This window comes from Coturnix japonica, chromosome 5, assembly GCF_001577835.2.
Source record: "Coturnix japonica isolate 7356 chromosome 5, Coturnix japonica 2.1, whole genome shotgun sequence".
In the NCBI taxonomy this organism is placed as follows: domain Eukaryota; kingdom Metazoa; phylum Chordata; class Aves; order Galliformes; family Phasianidae; genus Coturnix; species Coturnix japonica.
Window position 1 is genome coordinate 11424017 of NC_029520.1, and position 10810 is coordinate 11434826.

The 10810-nt window shown below is 39.8% G+C and overlaps 1 long non-coding RNA gene across 2 annotated transcripts; it reads right to left on the reverse strand.

The window, feature by feature from the left end:
• Positions 1-1158: 1158 nt before the first annotated feature.
• On the reverse strand, positions 1159-10084 carry LOC107314573. 2 transcript variants are annotated; one of them, XR_001555506.2, is made up of 8 exons: positions 9279-10084; positions 6697-6818; positions 6316-6371; positions 6128-6220; positions 5615-5743; positions 4860-4989; positions 2909-3037; positions 1159-1974 (listed from the first exon to the last, which is right to left on the reverse strand). It is a non-coding gene; the product is annotated as an uncharacterized LOC107314573 (long non-coding RNA). The 2 variants fall into 2 exon arrangements; XR_001555503.2 differs by having other exon boundaries at positions 6316-6818.
• Positions 10085-10810: the final 726 nt, after the last annotated feature.

Here is a 10810-nt window from a genome sequence, read left to right on the forward strand (position 1 = left end):
CTATGGTGAGGCACATGAAATACTGAGATGACTGCTCCCTCACATAACAGATGTGCTGATAGAGTGTTCTTCCACAGCTGCTGTGTAGTTTAATTCTTACTCGGAGCTCAGGAAAGACAGTTTGGGCCATATTGTAGTAAAATATCAATTACATCTGCGTGAAGCTTAAACGATACCGTAAGGTTTGCCGTTCTCTAAATCTGTGCTTACGAAACAATTAAGCTGGAAACCGCTACAGCCTGAAGTGAGTGGGATGGACGATGCTACTCGTGCGTAACAAGTGAATATCCCGGCGGGAGGAACACGTCATCTTTGGTCCACGGCCGCCACGCAGGGCGTGCGTGTATTTCACCCAGAAACTGACGATGTCGCCGCCTTCCCTGGCGGAGCGCTGCCTCCCCGCACCGCCGTACTTCGCTAATTCCGTCCCGCTTCCGCCCCCTGCCCCCCGTATCCCCGGCCCCTCCCCTGCCGCATTTATCCTCGAATAAACCCGAGCCGGCCCCTCGGAAATTCGTCCGATCTCCGCTTTCGGAAAGAGGGTCACCCTCGGGACTCGAGATTCAACCCTGTCTACCGAGACGATATCCCAGAAAAAACATCTGCGGCACGACAGGTTCTTCGGCACTCCGGAAAATTTATTCATCCCGAGCCCCTCTTTAAAAAATGATCTGGCTTTTAAATAATGACTCTGTAGAGGAAGACACAGCCCAGCCTGATGAAAACGGTTAGCAGCCGCTTTCATTTCTGCCATTCACAAGCCAGATGATCATTTGTCACTTCTGACTCCGGTCCTGAGAACGAGAGAGCAGAGGCGATGAGGGATGGAAGAAGCGACCCGTGGCCGTCGGCAGGCCTTTTCACGACGTCATCTCAATTCACCTTCTCCCAAACACGCAGCCTCATAAGGTGATGAAAAGATGGAACTAAAAATAAAACTGTACAACAAGACTAGTGCTGAATCGGTACTACCCAAACTTCATCCTGACGCAACGCGGTTTGCAAACACCGGCTGCTCTCAGCGACTGGGATTTCAGATACGTTTCCAGCAGGGCTTTCTCCCCTCCCCGTGAAAACAGACACGCGTTCCCATTTAACAACTCATTGATTTATTTAACAAAACCAATTACTTGCTATTGTATGTTTTAACACAGAGAAGTTGAGAAACAAAATTAGCTTTTATTTTATTCCTTTGAAAAGTTTAAATGTTTACACAAAAACAACCTTTAATTTAGTAAATATACAACATACACACACACAAAACTACATTAAAAAAGAACAGAATCATGAAAAACCAACACAAAACAAAACACAAAAAACACCCCACACACAAAGAAATGATGACAATTCAGTGCAAAGGATCCAATTGCAAGGAAGGCAACATGGGGCAACATTGACAAGGCATCTTGCTCTTTACATATCAGTACTTGAATTTGTCGGTACAATACAAAAGCACCATATATTACAGTTAGAATTAAAACCTGACCATATATATATATATGTATGTATATATATATATACACAATATTATTTCACAATACAAATATCTGTAAATTCAGTAGGCAACATAATTAACACATTAAATATTTAGTTTGCTCTTCACATGAAAGTCACCGGAGTGCTGTACAACTGCTGCGCAGCACAGCAGTGTGCTTCTGGGTGGCAGTGAGCAGACCACAGACGTCCAGCCCGGATGCAATATCCCCTTATCTCTTTGCCAACCTGTGCTATTTCTCACACGTTCGACGACATGGTGAGAAACTCTGGTTATCGTTGGCAGTGATTTCCAGCGCTTTATTTCCAGGCATTAGTTCGTTACCCAACTTAGGTGTAGTCACCTGCCAGATCTCCTGATTCTCATTCCAATTTGCACTTTACAACCTGAAGTCTAAAGATATCCTGTAGGTATCAGAGTAACTGGCTTCTAAGAGGAGATATTTGGGATACACAGTTCTTCAAGCCACCTTCAGGAATCTGTAGAAAAATTTAAATAAATATTTAAAGTAGGGCAGACAATTAATGATGAAATGTTGAGATACAAAAAAAAAAAAAAAAAGAAGAAGAAAAAAAAGAAAAAAGAAAAAAAGGGATCTATATAGCAATGGCTAACTTCAGATTCTATCTTTAACATTTTTTAATATTTTTCTCTATTGCTTTATTATTACAACTTAACATTCATTATTCATACATTAAGTGAGCAGACTATCCTTCTGACGGAAGTGCTATGTTACCTCTGAAAATGGCAGGTAGTAAAAGGGATAGTAAACTTTAAAATCAGGTGAAATTTTAAAAAATCATTTAAAGGAATCAAATCTCTTTCTGTATAATCGATAATGTGACTGGCAAACTATAAAAGCTACATTATAAAACTATCGGTGACTCTGCTGTACATGCAAAACAGCTGTATCTTCATTACTACTTACAGATGTTACAACATTTGCAAGCCAGAAAGTGAAGAGGGGAGGGAGAAAAATAGTCTAAAAGGCATGTCACGAATGATCCTTATTGCACATTTAACTACTATTTCTTTGCTTAATGGCACAACACATAGCACAAGACAATGTTCATCAGTTCCCCCAAGGCTTCGTGATAACTTATCATTTGTTCACTTTCATTTTATAACTCTGATGTTTCCTAATTGTTGAAAAATCCTGCTTTGTCATTGCCCCGCTACTCATCTCTTTCAAATTGTTTAGTGCTTTGCTTCACAAGAAGCGTGTGCTCTGCTCACAGATACTTTTGTTATTCTTCCCTGGACGGTCCATTGAGAGTAGGAAAAGCATATTTCCTTCAAACAGGATGATCGACTCAAAAAGGTCAAGAAAAAGTGTAGAAAGGGTAAAGAAAGCTCACAGAGCAATGGCAGAACTCATTTCAGGAGGCTTGTTTTTAGTTCTGAAATACTTACTGGGACACAATTTGATTCCTCGAATGGCAGGCAGACCTTAACTGCACTAGTCCAGGAGAACTGTCCCTCTGATTCAGTGTGTGTGTACTGAGTACAGTTATCATATGGTGCTTTATCACTCTTTCCAACCTGAAAAACAATAGTAAGAATAAATAAATCATAACATAATAAGACAGCACACACAGAATAATGCAATAGTAATGCAGTCCTTGGTAAAAGGGCTGGGATGTGCAAATCAATCTGATAGTGCTGAGATGTTTATTTCCCATCTACCCAGCTCGCTCGCTACAAGCCTCCACAAAATCCCTTTTCTGGTCACCTATGTGGAAAGAAGCACAAGCTGGTGGCAGAATAAATAGAGAGGTATGAACAGAAATGGTAAGATACACCACAGCATATATCTGGTAATATAGGTGGAATTAAATATAAAGAAAAGTAAAACAGTTCTACACTATTTCAGCTTCTTTTGATAACAAATGGAAGAAAAGCAAATAGTTTGAAAGAGGAAAATAATCTCCGTATTAGAGGTTAATGGATAACAGCAAAACCTCCCCATGGCAACTGCCTTTTAAGCGGAAGCCTAACAATTGTGAATTAGCACAAGAGAAGCCAAACGCAACATAAATTTTCAAGGAAAGAAAAGATGAAACAGAGCAGATACAGAGCTCGAGAGCTACCAGAGGAGAAATATCACATAAGGCAGCCTCCAGGTGAGACAGCATCATTAACTGTTCACAGCAATAGCAGGAGGAAATAAAAGCAAAAGGCCAGCCTGAGGCTCGGCTCACATCTATGAGATGCTAAGGTGAGAAGACCTGGTGTATGACCTGGGTGCATTAGTGAGGTTCACTGCATGTACTACAGCAGCTATGATGCTTTCAGTTTCTGCCCCAGCAAATTTGTAACAGACGTTAGTACAGTTACGTGGCTCACTCAAACTAAATAGCCCCGTATCTTCATGGCAAGATAATGACTCTGCTTACAGTACTGCAGCAATATAACGTGAAGCCATCTCACTTATCTGTGCAAAAGCAATATTACACAATGTCACCACCCCCTACAAATTCCTTCTCTACTGCATGCCAGGAAGAGGGAGTGACATTATTTCCTTTCCTGACAGAGATAAATTATTTTCAAGAAAGAAGTGTCTGCAAGATGCACGCAGCAAAGAGAGTGGCCATGTAAACTTTGACATTTACTTTGGAAACACAGATATGTATTTCCTCTTGTTAACTGGGGTACAGTCTCTGAGTAAAGGCCAGTCTTCTATCATGTAAGGTGCCCAACGGTATTTGCGGCAACAGGCACCGAGTGACAGTTTGGGGATTTAGAAATATAATATTCTAATGTGCTTTAATAGCTCAATATCACATGTCACATTAGCCACTTGTAGATTTTCACGATGTAACATGATGAAATCACTCCACTGACATTACTCCTAAGGCATTTGTTATCTCACTTCTTTACTTTCTAAATATTGTGCATGTTTGAAACTTTCTATCAAAGATGCATGTCTATTTCATTTTATACGTCAATGTATAATTTCATATGCTAAATCTTGAGAGGAAGCTCGTCAGCTTACAAACGTCAAGATCTGTTGCTCTCCAGTCTCTTTAACGTTACAGGAAATAATTCATATTCTCTTGCAGTCACTTGTATCCAAGACAGTCTGACACAAATGAAAGACGAGTCATCTCTTAACACAGATAGAACTTGCCATAGCTGTCTTATTTCCAGTGTGATACGGTACCCTTTTCTGCTTTGTGTTAAATTGAATCAATTGCCAAGTTGGAGATGTAATGATTTTGTGCCTGTGAGTTTGGGAGCTGGCAGTTTTAAGTCTTCCGCTACTCTGCAGTCTAACATTCTTTTGTTCCTTTTACATACACAAGGTCAGTGGCAGAATTCAAATCTCAGCATCTGGTCAGTTTACTTACAGTGATTTACTTACAGTGAGAAAGTTCCACACGTTCCTTCGCATTTGGTCAGGACGACTCTCTCCAGAGAACACCAATTCTTATAGACAATGAAGTCTCTTCTCTCACGGACAGAGCATGGCATGGTGCTATCCAGAGGTATGCCTGAAGGGAAAGATCAGAAAATACTTTCAGTGAAATAGCTCCATTTTGTCCCTGAAGTACAGTACACTTGGCTTTGCTGCTGCACTGAACGAATTGGATCAAGAGCACTTTCTGCTTCAGTTTAAACCCTCCCAGACAGACTGGGCGCTGAATGCTTACAGTAACAAACATAAGCACGGGTGCATCTATTTAAATACAAACATATCTGCCTCTGCAAGATAGAATGGTCCGATTTAAGAAGCAAATTCAATTCCTGTACTGTTATTTCAGGTACAGCAACATACTTACAAGTTTTGCATCAGCTGTTAGGTAAGAATGTAACAGTTCCCTAAAAGAACACAAAAACCTCTCACGAAGTAATCAGAAAGTACTTTCATCTGAATTCTGACCAGTTTTCTGGCTAACGAGACAGAAATGACAGAAGAATCATAAACTCTCCGTCAAATATCTTATTTAATATGCTCCGTAGGTCTGCACATAGGTGAAGCAGAAATCTACACCAGTGGGACAGGGAAACTTTGGAGACAATTGTCATAGTCAATGAGATATTGTTCTATCAGGTGATTGACATAAACAAAACCAATTTATGCATTACCTACAGGGAATATTTTCCATCTCTACTTACAGATTTGCAGTTCTCCTCTTTGAATGCAGGACACATAATTTCAGATGTGGAAGAGATAAGCTGGTACTCGGGATGCGTACAGCCATAAATGGTGCAGTTGTTGTAAGGATCGCTTATGAACTCTCCAGGCTGCAAGTGAAATACAAAATGCGATAGGAAGAAGTGAAGGAAACTCAGACAAATGTTCCTCACCTCTGAAAATGATTTCCATATTGTTTCCCAGTCAATTATTTTTAGGTTAAGAGCAATTTTGAATACAGAATTTTGTGTACATTGCATTATGCCACAAGCAGAGAGAATCTTGTGAGATTTCCCCTAAATAAAAAAACACCTGGAGCACTTAAAGCACACTAACAATACAAACAAAGTCATTGACGCCCATGGATTTGCCCTAGGGAAAGCTAAATAGTGGCAACAACATTGTTTCACGTGCAGGTGTTTCTAACATTATTCAGTACACAAAAAATAAATAACAGACAAAATTTCAAGAGGTAACATGTAGAGCATACTTACATTCAATATGAGACTGGAACCGTGGGATGTATGTATAATACACTTAGTCTGCGTGCATTTACCACAACATTCAACTTCTACGTGTTGCCGTTCCTATCCAAAGATATTAAAATTAGATAAAAATGACAGCACCAATACAATTGTGGAATATAAATGAAAATTGGAAATATAAGTGAAAACACACTAACCTGTTAACAGATTATGCCTCGAAGCATACTCTGGAATGATGCTTTCCTGGGTTAGACTACTCAAAAAAAAAGAAGGAAAAAAAAAACCAAAACAGGCTACAAATGGAAAAAACTAAACACTTGGTAAGCACGCCAAAAAACAGACATTACATGCATTACAACAGACATTTCTTAACTACACCTCCTGAGCTGAACTGTTGGTTATACTATCAAACTACACAAAATAGATCACTCGAGGACAGTTGGTGTCCACGCTGTAGCTGGATTCTCGCTTTCTGCCCCCAATACATAACATATGCAACTCACTGACCGTAGCATCTTTTATGGACACGGGTATTATGTTTGACTGCTAGTTTTATTAGTTTACCATTAGTCACTTACTGGTTCAAAATCTGATTGCATGGAATATGTTGACAGGAGATGACATTCAGTTGAGTGCTGGTGTTAACTTCACTAGTGCAGGAGCGATCGTGACACTTATCAATGAAGTCTCAGGAACTAGGCTATAAATTTACAGAAACAAAGGTTTACAAATTGATGAGATACAACATGAGAGACATTTTTGAAGTCCCCAAAAACCTCAAAACCAAACAATGGAATAGGAATCCACCGTGAGCATCACTGGAAATATATATTTGTCTAGCTATTTATGAAGGTAAATAATACTGAACTAAGCTTCACATTTCTTTATTGAAATACTGCATAGCACACGTAGCAAAGGGGCTAAGTAGATATCAGACTCGTGCAATTTTGCCACGTAACACCACTGTTGATATTTAAGGAAATAAAGCCAGGAAACTATATCTCAATTATTTTTTTTTCAAAATGTATGTCTTTTTTGTACAACTTCTTCAAGAGAAATGTACTCCTACCCTTCCATTCTCTTCTGATTACACTAAATTAATGAGTGATCTGCCAATACCTGCAAAATACATAGCTGACTGTGTGAAAAAGAGACACACATCTAATACAGGTCTTTCTGATACTGTAAACAGATGTATATTTTTGCAGACTCACTTATTACTTCTGTTGTTAAAAATACACCTGAAAGTAACTTGAATACAATATTTTTTGGTGTGATTTATTGATGTCTTAATAGCTCAGAAAGAAATATATCCTATCACTATGACATTAACATAGAATGGTTTGGGAAGGAGGGACCCTTTAAGATTATGCAGTCCAATTCCCTGACGTGGGCAGGCACATTTTTCACTAGATCGAGTCATCCCATTAAACCCAGCTTCGAACACTTTCAACAATAGTACAACCGCTACTTTTCTGGGTAGCCTGATCCACTATATTGCCATACTAATAATTAAGCATTTCTTCATTAAACACACTCTACAGCTCCCCTCTTTCAGTTTAAAATTTGTCGGTGCTCAGTTGAGTTAGAGAGCTCTCTTAGTTTCTTGTAGCATCAAAATCGTGTGTCTTTACTGTGTTTAACATACATCTTATATACCATTCACTTACAGACAAGATATCCCTGTACCTCTAACAGTTCCTCTAATCAGTTAATTGGTCCCAGACTCTCCCAAACAACAGTGATAAAGGATGAAAGGTTTCTTAAGGGTAACAGGATTAACAATGCATATCAATGGAACCTCCTGTCCACCCTTAAAAGCAAACAGACACCGCTTGCTCTTTGTCTCACAGTCTGGTCTTCCAGGGTTTCACAGTGATAAGGGCTATCAAAGAATCTGATAAACTCTTCGGTGACTTGCTCACAGTTACATCGAGCCCTACAAAGTTTTGTTCCTTGTCCTGTTACTACAGGTCTCGGTTAAAAGTCTTCCCCCATCTTTCTTAGTCACTCTCTTCATTTATTAAAATGCTGCAATAAGATCTACCCACTGCCTTCTTCTCCCGGCTGAACAACCCCAGTTCTCTCAGACTCTCCACAAAAAAGAGGTGCTCTAACCCTCCAATCGTTTATGCAGCCTTCCTCGGGATGCACTCTACCACGCTCATGTCTTTCACATAAAAGGCACTCCAGGACTGGATGCAGTATTCCAGGTATAGCACTCCATCACCTAGTCTGTGCTGATGCTGGAGATTTTGTTATGACCCAGATATGGGACGCTGCACTTGGCCTCAATGAATTTCACCAGCTCTGCAGCTCAAGCGAGTTAGGGTCCATCTGGATGGCATCCCTTCCCTCTGGCACATCAGCTGTACCACTCAGTTTGATATTACCTGCAAACTTACAGAGGGTGCATTCAATCCCACTATCTATACCACTGATTAGCACTGTTCCGTTACCTAACTACCGTGACTTTTCAAATCTGAGGGAGTGTGGTTTAGCAGCTACATCAGTCAGTTCCCTCTGAGGTACATTTTCATCAGATGGGCTCAAGCCTGCTTGTCTATCACAATAGGAATGACTTTGATACCCCAGTCCCTGCCTTGAGGTTCAAGGACTAGAGAAATGCAACAAGGGTGATTACCAGAGAAAAGTGAGACTTTTCTGACCTTTAGAAGCCCATCTTATCTTTTTCCTCATTCCTTGATAAATTCAGCTCTAACTATCCCTTAGCTTTCCTAATTCCATCTAGGCACTGGCCCTGTATTCTCCCCAAGGCCTGTGACATCAGCTCCACTGCCTATGCATTTCCTACTTGCGTAACAGTTCAGTAAGAAGACAGACATCCCAAAAGATGCTATTGGAAAGCATCGTCTTTCAGAGCTGGTTCTATGCAGATTCCTGTGAAATGACAGCTGGGAAAGCCAACATTCCCACACTCTTAGCCATCTCCTTAGACCTGCTGTGTGCCAGCCAGCCCCTCCGCATGCACAGCCTGAGGAGCACAGAGGCTCAGAAAGCTCCTCCTGTGCCCCACAGGCACCTCGCAAGCTTCAGCAGCTACCGCTGCTGCTCGCACTGGCTTCCTGTGGTTTAAACTGGAACAGCTGAAATATAAGAACAATTCCATAACAGTTCACAATAATGACCAGACACTTACAGCAAACACCACTGGTATGACTTCTCCAGTCAAGGCAGACATTTTGATCAGCGGAGACATTTTGATCGGCACAGACAGCTGCATAGATCTGCAGACTTCAGCATTCCAGGTCTAAGTCCGGAAGTACACAGCTATCAAAAACACAAGCTGTATAGCACTAACCAGGCTTAACAACATCGTGACACTTCTCAAACACACTAAAAACAGAAACATACATCATTATTAGTTAGTGAAATACATGTAATTTCTCCAATGTGCTAAGCATATTATATTGTGACAAAAGTGACACTTTAGGAGATGTGAAAAAGGATTATTACTGACAGACTTCCACAAAGAGCATTTGACTAGATTGTAACCTTCCAGTGAATTTTAAAATATTCTCCTCTCATCTGCCAATACTGCTTATAAACACCAGAGGAATGCACGCCTACCTTCCCCAAAGAAATTCACAAAGGGAAGATGCTTTGCAAGGCTGCCCTGTTGTTACGCTAGGTGCTTTTGTAGGAACTAGGCCTGGAGAACACTGTGGTTTGGAGGGATCGACAACTTGCCAATGATCTGCCATGGTTTCACAGTTTAATGTTCAGAGTTTTCTGAAAGCACAAAAATACATAAGAATAAGCCTTACCACACTGTCCTTGAGGGTTGTTTCCAAGCAAGCCGTAGGGCATTCTGACAGAAAATGACAAGCCATTGAAGGTCACATTCATTTTAAGTTCAGGAATTTCCACTACACAATTTATGCCCGACTCATAGATCCTTAAGCCAAATTTCTTATAAGGCAAAGCTACGGCCTGTTTCTTTACAGTCACTTGGTAAATAAAAGAAAACAAAAAAGAGACAAACATGTAATTTGACTTTAAAAAACAATCGACTGTTCATTACTTTGCATCGGGGATAAAATTGAAAAGACTTCAGTTTATAAGAAATGTTCCTGTTTTTCAAAATGTGATAATGTGATAAGCCAAACTTGCCTTCTCCAGGCCAGAAAGTCCTGTCAGCCATTAATAAATCAGAATATACTTGGGAGTTTCAACACTGTACTAATTTACTAGAGTGACTAGGGCATTAAATAATGCCTAATGCAGTCCAGGATACTATTAAACTTCTTATATGATGCATTTACATCAACCTTATTTGTACTATTCCTACACAGTACTGTTCAATGAAAAATGGATAAGCCAAGTCTAAAAACAAGCACTTTGCATTCGAGTTTGAATCCCCAAAGTCGTGAACAATATTTATCAGTAAAACATCTAAGAGTGTCTGAACAATTTAAGAAATAACACTAATCAAAGCTAGTAATGGTTGTTTTCCAAAATGCTTAAGTGAAGTTCTTTAATTGCAGTTTACACTGTATCTTCCCAATCAAAATCTAATCTTTTCCTTTCTAATACAATTTTTAAATTAATTTATTTTATAACTTTAACTCTTAGCAATTCATCCACACTCACTCATTTGTCAGAGAGAACATAATGCAAAAATCTATAATAAGAAAGAATTATTGAAACTTTTCCCAGTATTCGGATTCA